This window comes from Lactuca serriola, chromosome 4 (assembly GCF_051521515.1).
Source record: "Lactuca serriola cultivar US96UC23 chromosome 4, Lser_US96UC23_V15, whole genome shotgun sequence".
NCBI lineage: Eukaryota > Viridiplantae > Streptophyta > Magnoliopsida > Asterales > Asteraceae > Lactuca > Lactuca serriola.
In genome coordinates this window covers 354,024,994-354,038,146 of record NC_136411.1, presented here as the reverse complement: position 1 = coordinate 354,038,146, position 13,153 = coordinate 354,024,994, and positions in this window count along the sequence as shown.

Sequence of the window (13,153 nt, the reverse complement as noted above, 5' to 3'; positions counted from 1 at the left end):
GAGTCAGTGATTACACTACTCATAATATGTGCTAGGCAAATCGTCTTTCCCGTCGCAAGTAATACGAATAGATCGGATCTCAAACCCTCGATCGAGTGTGTTTAGCCATAAGTCTCAATGAGCCTTTTCTTCTGTGATCTTCGTTTTGACCTTCTCTCAAATCTTTTCAAAACCAGAGAGTGAACCTCTCCAATATAAAGATAACCCAGTGAGAACGACACCCGTTTTATGGCTTTCTGATACACTCACTCCTACCCTGTTACCCGAACTGCATCATAGGGATGTAGGTCGACACACAGATTGCCATAACAAAGGCATGGGAAAATTTATCCCTATCATAGTAAAGAAAGATACGTCTAGGGTTAACCATCGCCTCACATCAGCTTGTTTTCTTTTTTGTGTAGGAAAAACCATCCCTCCGAAGAAACGTAACCAACCCACTGGTAAGACATCGACTCTCCTATTCGATGAAGCTACGTTTCAAGCTGCAGTCTCAGCAGCTGTAGCAGCTGTCATGGCTCATCTGAATGCTAACGACGCCAATGTTAGCAAGAGCCCTATCGGGAATCCCGATCCTAGCAATGGACAACAGCAACCAACACCAGAGTGTAAAGCCACCCAAGAACCCCAACCAAATCCACTGAAGAGAAAGTTTAAGAATGAGGAGGGAAGTACCTCGACTCAAGGACCATCCGAAGGGCAACGAGCTGAAGTGGTCAATGCCTCTGTCAACCCTTCCGTCTCGACTCCAAGAAGACCATACCTAGGAAACCTCCCCCGTTGCAACAAGTGTATCTACCATCATCATGGTATCTATCGAGAAATCTTTTGTGTTAGGTGCAATATGAAGGGGAATACCGCTCGCGTCTGTAGAACCCCAATTGAGTTAATTACATCAACCACCAATGTGGGGACCAGTCCAATGTGCCATGTATGTGGTGAAATTGGACACTTCAAAAGGGACTGCACAACTGAAAGAAACGACATGGGCGCAGGAGGAGGAGTCTAACCCTAATACCTAGGGAGAAGCATCAAGAAACCCGGTAGAATTTTGGTACGTCTCTAAATTCTAAGTAGCTAGCTGAAAACATTAATAAGTAAATTCTAATTGTAATTACTCTCTCGTTAAGGCGAAAGTCGTAGCACTGTAGTGAAAATTCAAAAATCCATCAGGTAAAGCAATAATGGATCCATATATACATTAAGGTCATGTATAATTAAGATAGATAGACCTCGAGTGAGTGATGCTGCTTTATTTCCTGTTCCTCGTTGGGTTGTGGATTTAGGGCGGAGTCACTCAGTCAACAATCCTTTTAACCTTAATTATCTATGACTAGTGTATACTAGGAGATTATAGAGAGGCCTTGTGAGAAATTCATTCATGAAAAGTACTTTATTACGAAACATCAGGACCCCCCTAGAGTTCCGCGTCCATTCCATCGGTCCAAATATCCGCGGCAGTGATGCCATGGACGAAAACCGAGACACCAAGAACTTGTGTGCCCATTAAGCACATGGTCCTATCGATCTTCATTCCATATCATGTCGATATTTGTTAAATTCGACACCACCGTCAATCATGGTTCGACTTGGTGCGACTATGTGAAAATTTCCTAGTGTTGTGTAAAGAGAACTTTCGCCATAGCCTCTTCGACAAATAAAGATTCTTTCGAACCAAATAAGAAAACCTAATGCGAACCGTCAGTCGTCTCTCTTATCTAAACCTTCCGAAGTACCCAGGAGAAGGGCACCATGTGTTGTTGACCAACCCCCTTAGACAAATAGAACCCGAAGCGAAAGGCACTGCAGGTATCCCAGAAGATGATAACCGCCCAAAGCCTACTCGGTTGATCCCTCCAAAAGACCCTTAGCACCTCTCAACCAGATTCGCGAATCAAGAGAAAGAACTCGTGGGATTAACTTGCTACTAATGAGTATATGCATTAGAGCGGTATATAATTTAGATCAATAAGATTTAAGATGTGTGCTTCCTCCCTACCCCCTGTTCCCTGTTTGGTTGTGGGTCTGGGTGTTGGATAAGGTGTCTAAGTCCATAACTATTTCTGGTTAGTACTTGACCCGACCCGGCATGGTCCATTTGGGTTTCATGGCACCATGCAATTGGATAGACTAAATGAGAGGAATAACACTTGGAGATTATTAATATATTATAAGTTCTAATATATTAATAATATTATTTGATTAGTTTGATCAAAGAATTAATTTGGAATTAATTAAGTGATCAAAAGATAACTAATTAAATATATGGGTTGATTATGTAAATCATTCATATCTTGTATAGTGGGCTAAGAGGCTCCATGGATTATCAAGTTGGGTTCTACCCATAGGATGCTCCATGGATGCTCCATGGGAGTTACAAACCCATGGGTCATGGAAATGAAGAGTCATGACACATTAGGGTTTACATGGTGTAACCCTAGATGTGTCAACACTATATAAGAGTCCCATTCTCCACCAAAATCGGCTACACATAAGAAACAAGAGGGCTAGGCCGATTTCAAGAAATGTGTGTTCTCTCAAAAGACTTTCCAAGAGCATTTGGTGTTGTGTGAAGCATTTGAGGCATCACATTTGGGGTGCTAGGCTCACAAGGTTTCAAGGAACATAAGCAACAACAAGGTAAGTTATTATATCTTTCATTCAAGTTAGAAATTGTTCCCCATGTATGCTAGATAGGAATATAACCTTGGAATTCAACTTTGCATGATAATTAGACAAACATAGATCCAAGGTTATTAGGGTTGCATGTACACTTAGGAAGTGTTAGAATGCTCAAAACCCATCAGTGGTATCAGAGCCTAGGCTTGTTTGTTTGTTATTTGTGCTTAAAAGTTGAAAAAAGTTGAAAAACTTGCTGTCTGCCTGATGAACTTGCCGAGTCCATGGGGAGACTCGCCGAGTTCACTTGTATCTTCAACCTACTCGCCGAGTAGGTTCCTACACTCGGCGAGTAGGAGCCACAGAGTGCAAATTTTCGACTTTAGTTGCTGGAAATGGACTAGAAACATTACCCTAAACTATTTTGGGACTTGAAAACTTGTTTTAGATGGTGTAATGTCTTTGCTATTCCATTTACAACAACTAGTTATCAAAATTACAAAGTTTTAAGTGTAGTTTTGATTCATGAAAGTGCTTATGTTCATGTTCTTGATCTTATGATGTTTAGATGATCATAGGAATTATTTGTAACCTATGTGGTAGTTTAATTCTTGATCATAATGTGTTTTAATGGAGTCCATAACTTGTCCTCAAGTTATGGAAAACCAAAAGTCACTTGAGTCAAAACCATTAAAAGAACATAAGAGTTAGAAAAATGAAGAGTCTTCATTTTTATTACTCTAATAAACTCATAAGTTACAAGAAATGAAAAGTTTTGAACGTTTACAAAACTTGCCCTCAAGTTTTGGAACAAGTAAAGTCATGTTAAAAACTTTAGTTCCAACCCTTATAATTTTAAAAGTTAAAATTCAACCCTTATACTTATATTATTATGATTTAATAATTATATATATATATATATATATATATATATATATATATATATATATATATATATATATGTATAAGAACAAAGTCGTCTTCCCGCTAGTACACCTCATTCACGAAGTCGGTCTATAAGGTGGGTATAAGGTTGTTGCCTATAAAATGGCAACTTAATGGGTGTCCACTCTCACCCACCGCTTGCTTGACCGGTGAAGGGTCGTTAGCCGAACGGGTAAGACAAGGACTTATAAATTCTCATTAAAAGTATGATGAATATTATAAAGTAACTAAATGTTTTATTAAATTCCCAATCTTAGTTACTTTAGGAAAAATGTGAATAAGGTGCTAATCCATGAAATTACACTTTACAATTTGTTTAAGTCGTTGGTGGAGCGTGTGTGGTTAACCGACACACTAACTTGGACTTAACAAGGTAGGTAAAGGGTGACTTAAAGTTTATTATAGTATCGGTGGAGCGTGTGTGGTTTACCGTCACATCGATTGAGTGATAAACTTTAAGGGTACCTAGTGATTTTCATGGTTACTTCACACCTCGTTTTGTGATCCTCGGTATCCCAGTCACAAAACTTGGAGGGTGCACTCGAGATTGAAACATGCTTTTGAAAAGTTCATTGAATCTCAAAGAATCTAGGAATTTCTAAGAACCAATCAAAAACCTAATATTTAATATTTCGGTTTTCGTGGTGGAAATTGGTGAATCGTCATTCACCTACCTTTCAAATATGTTATAGCTTGGATTGCGGCATACCTCTTCTAAGTTATAATATATTGTGATTGGGTCCTAGCCTTAATATTACATTTGGGTGTTTTATTAAGGACTCTCTAAATATCTAAACTAATCTTATCGTTTTTCCTCAAGATGTCTTCAAACAATGCTGCTTCTGGCTCTCATCCTAATGGCTCCTTTACCCTTATGAACTTGTGTGGGAAAGTCACTTTTGATGGATCCAACTTCAATGAGTGGATCAGAAACATCAGGATGATTACCCGCTACGAGGACAAAGAATATGTCCTTGACAAGGAGCTTAAGGAGATTGATGAGACCACTGCAACTCCTCAGGAGATCGCTGACTTTTAGGCACATGAAAGGGATGCTACGAAAGTGGCATGCATCATGATGGCCACGATGACAGCGGAACTCCAAAAGTCTTATGAGGATTTCTACCCTTATGAAATGCACCAAGATCTGATGGAAAGATACCATCAAAGTGCACGACAAGAGAGTTATGAAATCATCTGCTCCATGATAACAACCATGATGAAGGTCGGGGAAGCCGTCACGAGCCACATGCAGAAAATGCAAAGGTATGTGGATCGATTGTTGAAGCTTAATGTGAACTTCCCTGAGGAGCTTGAAATAGATATCATTTTGCACTCCTTACCATCATGCTATGATCAATTCCGCATGACATATCACATGAATAAGGAAGAGGTCACACTCAGCAAACTTCAGGGACTTCTCAAGACCGCAGAAACAGGTCTTAAGGGGAAGTCAGTTGTTAACACTCCTACTCCAAAGTTTACTCCGGTTTTGGCAATCGGGAAAAGTCGAGGGAATAAGAGAAAGAGTTCTTCTAAGGGTACCAAGGCTCGGACCCTTGATGGCTCTTCTTCAAGTGGAACCAAGAAAGGTTTCATCACCCCTTCTTCTGACCCAAAAAGAGGCTGAATGCTTCTATTGCCATGAAAAATCACATTGGAAGCGGAACTGCCCAAAATACCAGCAAAATGTGAAGGATGGGAAAGTTAAACCCAACCATGCAGGTATTTACACTATCATTTCTAATAACTCACACCATTCTAAATCTTGGGTCCTTGATACCGATTGTGGTATTCACATTTGTTGTGATTTGCAGGGACTAAGAAGAAGTGAGAATGTGGAGCAAGGAAGAATAAACTTAATCATGGGGAATAGGAAAGCTTTACCTGTCACCAAGATTGGAGTTTATACTTTATCGCTAAGTAGTGGGTTTAGTTTAGATTTGAATAAGTGTTGTTATTTGCCAGAAATGGCAAGTAATATTATTTCCTTTCATGCGTTGTATAAACAAGGTTTCACCTTTTCATTTGATAATGAAGTTGGTTCGATTAATGCTTTCTTTAATAATGTTCTTTATTTCAAAGCATTACCTTGTGATGGCGTGTATGAAACAGTATCTGTGGTTGATAACTTAGGAAATAATGTATTGTGTATTGATTCTGCTAATAATAATAACTTGGATAAAGCATCATTATGACATTGTCGTCTTGGACATATAAGCAAGAAACGCATAGGCCAACTCCAAAAGGATGGAGTCTTGGAGCCATTTAACCTAGAGTCAGATGATAGTTGCGAATCATGCTTACTTGGAAAAATGACAAAGTCACCCTTCACAGGCTCGTGTGAGAGGGGTGAAGGTTTGTTGGACCTTGTACACACGGATGTGTGTGGACCATTCAAACATGCCACAAGGGATGCTAATCGTTATTATTTGACTTTTAGTGATGATTACAGTAGATATGCATATGTCTACTTGATCAAGCATAAGTCAGAGACTTTCAAAAGGTTTAAGGAATTTAAACAGGAAGTCGAGAATCAATTGGGCAGGAACATTAAGATGCTTCGATCCGATCGTGGTGGTGAGTATCTTAGTTTCGAGTTCCTTTACTATCTAAGGGAATGTGGGATAGTCTCACAATTGACACCTCCCAGGACACCACAGTTGAATGGTGTGGCTGAGAGGCGTAATCGAACCTTGTTGGATATTGGTCGTTCCATGATGAGTCGAGCTTCGCTACCAATCTCATTCTGGGGGTATGCCTTAGAGACTTCCGCCCATATCCTTAATCTAGTCCCTACAAAGAAAGTTGCCAAAACTCCTCACTAGATGTGGACTGGTAAAGTATCTAAACTAGACCACATCAAGATTTGGGGTTGCAAGGCTTTCGTCAGACGTGAGACTCATGATAAGCTCAAACCCCGAAGTGAGAGGTGTATTTTCATTGGCTACCCAAACCAATCCTTTGGTTACCTCTTCTACACACCTAGTGAAAATGTGGTCTTTGTAGCTAGGAGGGCTTTCTTTTGAGAGAGAGAGAGTTCATAAGCCAAGGAAACAGTGGGAGGCAAGTTGATCTTGAAGAAATTCAAGAGTCAACTGGCGAAGGAACTTCAAACCCTAACACTCAACTTGAGGAGGAAACTCCTGTTGAGCCCATTGACAAGTCTATACCTCTGAGGCGGTCCACAAGGGTTAGGAATGCTCCTGAGCATTACTATGGATTCCATATTACTGTAGAAGGGGATACACTTATCAGTGATGAGACACTGATAGGTCTGGATGAACCTAGCAGTTACGCGGAAGCCATGGCAGGCCCTGAGTCAGCCAAGTGGAAAGAGGCAATGGACAGTGAAATACAGTCCATGTATGACAATCAAGTTTGGAACTTGGTTGAGAATGTACCAGGTCGTAAGACAGTAGGGTGCAAATGGGTCTTCAAGAAGAAGACCGACATGGATGGTAAAGTACAAACTTATAAGGCTAGACTGGTTGCAAAGGGCTTCTCTCAAATTCGTGGAGTGGACTATGATGAGACCTTTTCTCCAATAGCCAAGATTAAGTCTATTCGGGTTCTGTTGGCCATAGCTGCATTTCATGACTATGAAATATGGCAAATGGATGTCAAAACCGCTTTCCTTAATGGAAAGTTGGCTGAAGATGTTTACATGAGTCAGCCAGAGGGTTTTGTCAGCAACGAGTACCCTAATAGAGTGTGTAAGCTTGAGAAATCCATTTATGGATTGAAGCAAGCACCTCGCAGATGGAATCTTTGCTTTGATGAAAAGGTCAAGGAAAGCTTGAGAAATCCATTTATGGATTGAAGCAAGCACCTCGCAGATGGAATCTTTGCTTTGATGAAAAGGTCAAGGAATTTGGCTTTTCTAGGAGTGAAGATGATTCTTGCGTGTATGTCAAGGCTAGTGGGAGTATAGTTAGCTTTTTGGTATTGTATGTGGATGACATACTACTCATAGGAAATGACATCCCAACTCTGCAGGAAGTTAAGTCCTGGCTTGGGAAGTGTTTCTCTATGAAGGACCTAGGAGAAGCTGCCTATATTCTAGGGATAAGGATCTCGAGAGATCGGAGTAAAAGACTAATTGGACTTAGTCAAAGTACCTACTTGGATAAGGTGCTGAAGAGATTCAGCATGCAGGACTCCAAGAAAGGAGAGTTACCCATCCAGAGTAACACCAGATTGAGTAAGACACAAAGCCCTAGCACCGAGGCTGAGATAGCAGAAATGAGTCGAATACCTTATGCTTCGGCTGTAGGATCGATCGTGTATGCTATGACGTGTACTCGACCCGATGTAGCCTTTGCCCTGAGCATGGTTAGCAGGTATCAGGCGAACCCTGGCAAGGCACACTGGACTGCGGTAAAGAATATCCTCAAGTACCTACGGAGGACTAAGGACTGGGTCCTTACCCTCGGTGGGAGTGATGACTTGAGAGTTGTAGGGTATAGTGATGCTAGCTTTCAGACTGATAGGGATAATTTCCGCTCTCAGTCGGGCTGGGTCTTTACCCTAAATGGAGGAGCAATTTCTTGGAAGAGTTCCAAGCAAGAGACAGTGGCTGATTCAACTTGTGAATCAGAGTATATTGCAGCTAGCGAGGCCGCAAAGGAGGCGATATGGCTGAAGAACTTCATTGGAGACGTTGGAGTTGTACCAGCTATTAAAGAGCCAACGGAAATTTTCTATGATAGTGAAAGTGCTGTTGCCTTAGCCAAGGAACCAAGGGATCACGGGAGATCCAGACACATTGACAGAAAATACCATTTTGTCAGACATCGGATAGAAGAAGGAATCCTCGTGGCAAAGAGGGTATCATTGGATGAGAACCGAGCAGATCCCATCACGAAGGGACTGACTCGGGTTAAGCATCTCCAGCATGCTCGGAGCATAGGGATGAAGGATGATATTAGATTTAGTAGTTAGATAACCCAGAAATTTGTAAAGTGTAATTGACATTAGATGATGAATAAAAGGTGTTTTATTTATGAGTAAAGTGTTGCTATCTCTTGTCGATCGTTTACTATATTTCTTTTGCATGTTTTGACTTCCAGAATAATTTTGTTTGGTATAACATATTATTCAAACCTCCACAGTCGGTCATATGTCGGAAGTAGGTATGAATCAAGACTGTCATGATTGGTTGCAGAGGTCTAAGGTGTTGGACAAGGCTACAACAATCATGAGTGCTCATAAGTTCTGAGCATTGGACCCAACCCACGCTCACTGGAATCACTTCATGGAATTCTATCTCGAGTGATCGTGAGACGGTAATATCATATAAGTCTTCAAACCTAGAGATATGATTTGTTACTTACAAGTTGGTTATGCATTGATTGTACGAAAATGCATTGGTAACTCGATGTTATAAAACGTGCTTTTGTGTATAATTCAATGAGTGGTAGAACAAACATATGAGTCGAAGTTTATCTATTCCTTCTTGGATTAGAAGCTGATATCTGGGCCCCTCGATGATTTTGTTTTGACCTATGTACCGGGCCCGGTCAGAACTAAGTTGATGTGTTCAATTAATTTCTTTGTCAAACAAATCGGAAATCGAGAAACAAACTGCTGGACAATAAGTAAGACATTGTTCCATGTATTTGTCCGGCTGATATCTAGAACAGAGGATTATATGATCACTTATCTTAAATGGCATATCAACATCTTCTCAGTTACGAGAGACCTTGAAAGAGCTATGATTGTCGGTCGGTTCCTGAAGTACTGGAGTTATAGTTATTAGACTTATCCAAGTGGGAGACTGTTGGATAAGGTGTCTAAGTCCATAACTATTTCTGGTTAGTACTTGACCCGACCCGGCATGGTCCATTTGGGTTGCATGGCACCATGCAATTGGATAGACTAAATGAGAGGAATAACACTTGTAGATTATTAATATATTATAAGTTCTAATATATTAATAATATTATTTGATTAGTTTGATCAAAGAATTAATTTGGAATTAATTAAGTGATCAAAAGATAACTAATTCAATATATGGGTTGATTATGTAAATCATTCATATCTTGTATAGTGGGCTAAGAGGCTCCATGGATTATCAAGTTGGGTTCTACCCATAGGATGCTCCATGGATGCTCCATGGGAGTTACAAACCCATGGGTCATGGAAATGAAGAGTCATGACACATTAGGGTTTACATGGTGTAACCCTAGATGTGTCAACACTATATAAGAGTCCCATTCTCCACCAAAATCGGCTACACAAAAGAAACAAGAGGGATAGGCTGATTTCAAGAAGTGTGTGTTCTCTCAAAAGTCTTTCCAAGAGCATTTGGTGTTGTGTGAAGCATTTGAGGCATCACACTTGGGGTGCTAGGCTCACAAGGTTTCAAGGAACATAAGCAACAACAAGGTAAGTTATTCTATCTTTCATTCAAGTTAGAAATTGTTCCCCATGTATGCTAGATAGGAATATAACCTTGGAATTCAACTTTGCATGATAATTAGACAAATATAGATCCAAGGTTATTAGGGTTGCATGTACACTTAGGAAGTGTTAGAATGCTCAAAACCCATCACTGGGGTGGGGCGACACATCTGAACACCCCGTCAATCTCAATTATATACGACTTGCATACACCGAGTATTAGTGATTAAGCCGAGTATGAGGATTACCATGAACCTTATAATACGACCCTTCATCCTATCCCATAGAAAAGGAGCGGGAATCAAGAGAACGACTGTAGGTTGAGCTACTAAAATGACCACAAATTCGAAATTGTGTCATCCCAGTTGAGCCAACATAGTAGCTGCCACCCTCAGTTAGGAAAGTAACTCAAGTTATAAGAGTCAAGGACATTGACTACGACCACCCATTCGCGCCTAACCCCACGAATTAAGCATCTCAGCAGAGATCCTGAAAACCCGGGAGCTGTAATAGGTTAAACTCTGAGGAGAATGGATGAGGAAATTATTAGTCCCAAGTGACGGAACCCTACACTCTCTAGATTTAAATCTAGATCGAGAAAACTCAGAAACACCGGAAGAGTAGTTGCAAAGGATACTCGCACTACTCAGGCACTTCGTCCATCCCGTTGCAGACAAGTAGTGCCTAGGACACACCACCTTCTCATGCTAGAGAAGTCACCATCACCCTTTAGACGATCGACCGCATTCACCGAAGTGAATGCTAGAATGCCAAGAACCATAGGATAACCTTTGTGACCAAGAATACTTGAGTAAAGTAAGCGATAAGTTGTGTCAAACTATATAACCCAGGTCGAAAGGAGATTTTAGACTGGACACCGGTCTAGGTGCTAGTCGATGGGTTATACGAGAGCACGCACTTCATACGAACTGGAGAGAGTCCCGACACCTTATGTGGGCATGTCTTAGAGATTCGTTGGGGCTATTAGGTGTTCCAAATAATACTATCTCTAAAGAAATGGTAGAACCACCTCCTGAATTAGTCTAGCACTTCAAACAATCTCTAAGGGCTAAGTTAGCCCTGATCATAGACAGATATCGATGAAACAGTGAAGCAAGTAAGAGAATGATTCTTTCCAGTTAGGAATCATACTGTGAAAGCATCTATTAGACGATAAAGATAGTTAAAACCTTCTAAACATCGTCTTGTAAAACCCTATCCCACCGACTTTGAGAGTTTCCGTTAGAAACACATCGAGAGTTAAAAGTGCAGGTCCATTTTTGCACTAAATCGAGATAGATGTCCCGTAACCAATAGATGCCAGTGCGTAGCCAATACATCTGATGATCCAGAAAACCTCCGAAAGCCAATCAGTAGGGAATACGAATCCGAAGACGAGATGAGCCTTCTAAGAACCAACACAGGAACTACGCCCTCAGTAAAAGAGAACTCTTGGAAATTTAAAATGGCAATCACGCTAGTAATGATCTCACCATGGAAGTACTTTATGTTCTAAGTACTTAAAAGCTCTACCTTCCCAAAGAGCTTAGGACCATCCGAGATTCCATGCAAGAATCGGTCCAGTTTCCGTCAAACCTTGACTACTTTTGGAATTCCATAAATTCCACCCAAATCGATCCACGTCTTAGACTTGAAAAAGTACTTGTCCAACGTGACACTCGAAAACCCACTCGTCAAGATCAAAATCAAAGGGAACCCAACTTTGCGTAGAAGAACCTGTAGGAAATCATGAACTGGGAGATCAAGCGAGCGTAACGAATCCGCATCCCGTTAAGTGAAGGTTCGCTGGAACGCCACGCGAAGACCGGAATTCACTTGGGAGCGCGAGGACCAACTGAATAGGAAGTACCCTCATCTCATTACTCGATTGTTCATGCCTACTTCCTTGCCTAAACTCTAATTTCAGGACGAAATTCCATCTAACGGGGGGATGATGTCACAAACTGAAATTTTTATTTGTATAAACTTCGCAATTAAGCAATCCAAAAAATTAGCCAAATTTATTTCAAAACATTTTTGGCCGGATTTAATCCCGTTGGAATATTTTAAATAATATTCGTCTAGCGAACAAAAAATAAGGAAGTATAAATTTAGAGTTGTTGTGTTTAACGAAAGTTGCGAAACTCCATAAACCTCAATGACTATATATGTGGCACTTAGCCATTTTCCCTCATTTTCTCCCATTTCAAGCTAGAGAAAACCTGATTTCTCTCCCCAGGATCTTCAAGTTTTCATCCCAAACATAAGTACTTCTATCCTAGAGTGTTTTAAGGCTTGTTACACTTCCTTATATCAAGAAATCACCCAAGAAACACCAAGAACATGGTGTTTACGGACCAATGTGTTCTTGGACTGTAAACTCTAAAATGGGTGTCAAAGTGTGCCTTAGTTCATTCTAAGCCTTGACAACTAGCATAGATCCTTTCCATGATAAGTTTAGCACTTGAAAACACCAAAAATCCCTCAAGAACATGAGTTTATGGTTTGGGGACCTCCCAAAACCATAAACACCTCCCAAAGGGTGCTTTGATGCCCTTAACACCTTTTATGGCTTGTATATGGGACTAGAACTTTGCATGCTAAACCTAGAACCACCAAAACACAACAGAAATCGACAAACATGGGTTTACGGTCGTAAAACTAATTGTTTACGACCGTAAACACCCAGGGGAGTGGTCCAAGGGCCGTAAACTCCATAAAGTGTCCATTTTGAGCCCTAGTAACTTCCATAGCCCTTGATTCGAGTATAGCATAATTCCTTGAGTGAGATAAGACCTTTAAACACCCCATGGCACCACTACCATGAGTTTACGGCTATAAACTCATGGGGGTTATGGTCCAAAAACCGTAAACACCCCCAAGAGCCATCATTTGAAGAGTAAACTCCAATGTGAGTCCATACACTCTTCATATGCAACCCTTGGTACTCCTAGCACTTGTAGCAAAGTTTTTTCATGTATTAGGACATCCTTACTTACTTAATTAGTTATTAAATGACTAATTAGATACTTAAATGCATCATTGTTTGTTAAATAGGATTTGAGTGTGTGTTCAAGTCCCCAATTGACACATAGCATCCTATACTGTCCGTTCATCCGAATCAGCCAAGTCAAGTGAGTTCATACCCCTGAATCAATCTTTTAAATGTTTTTAAAAAGCTTTT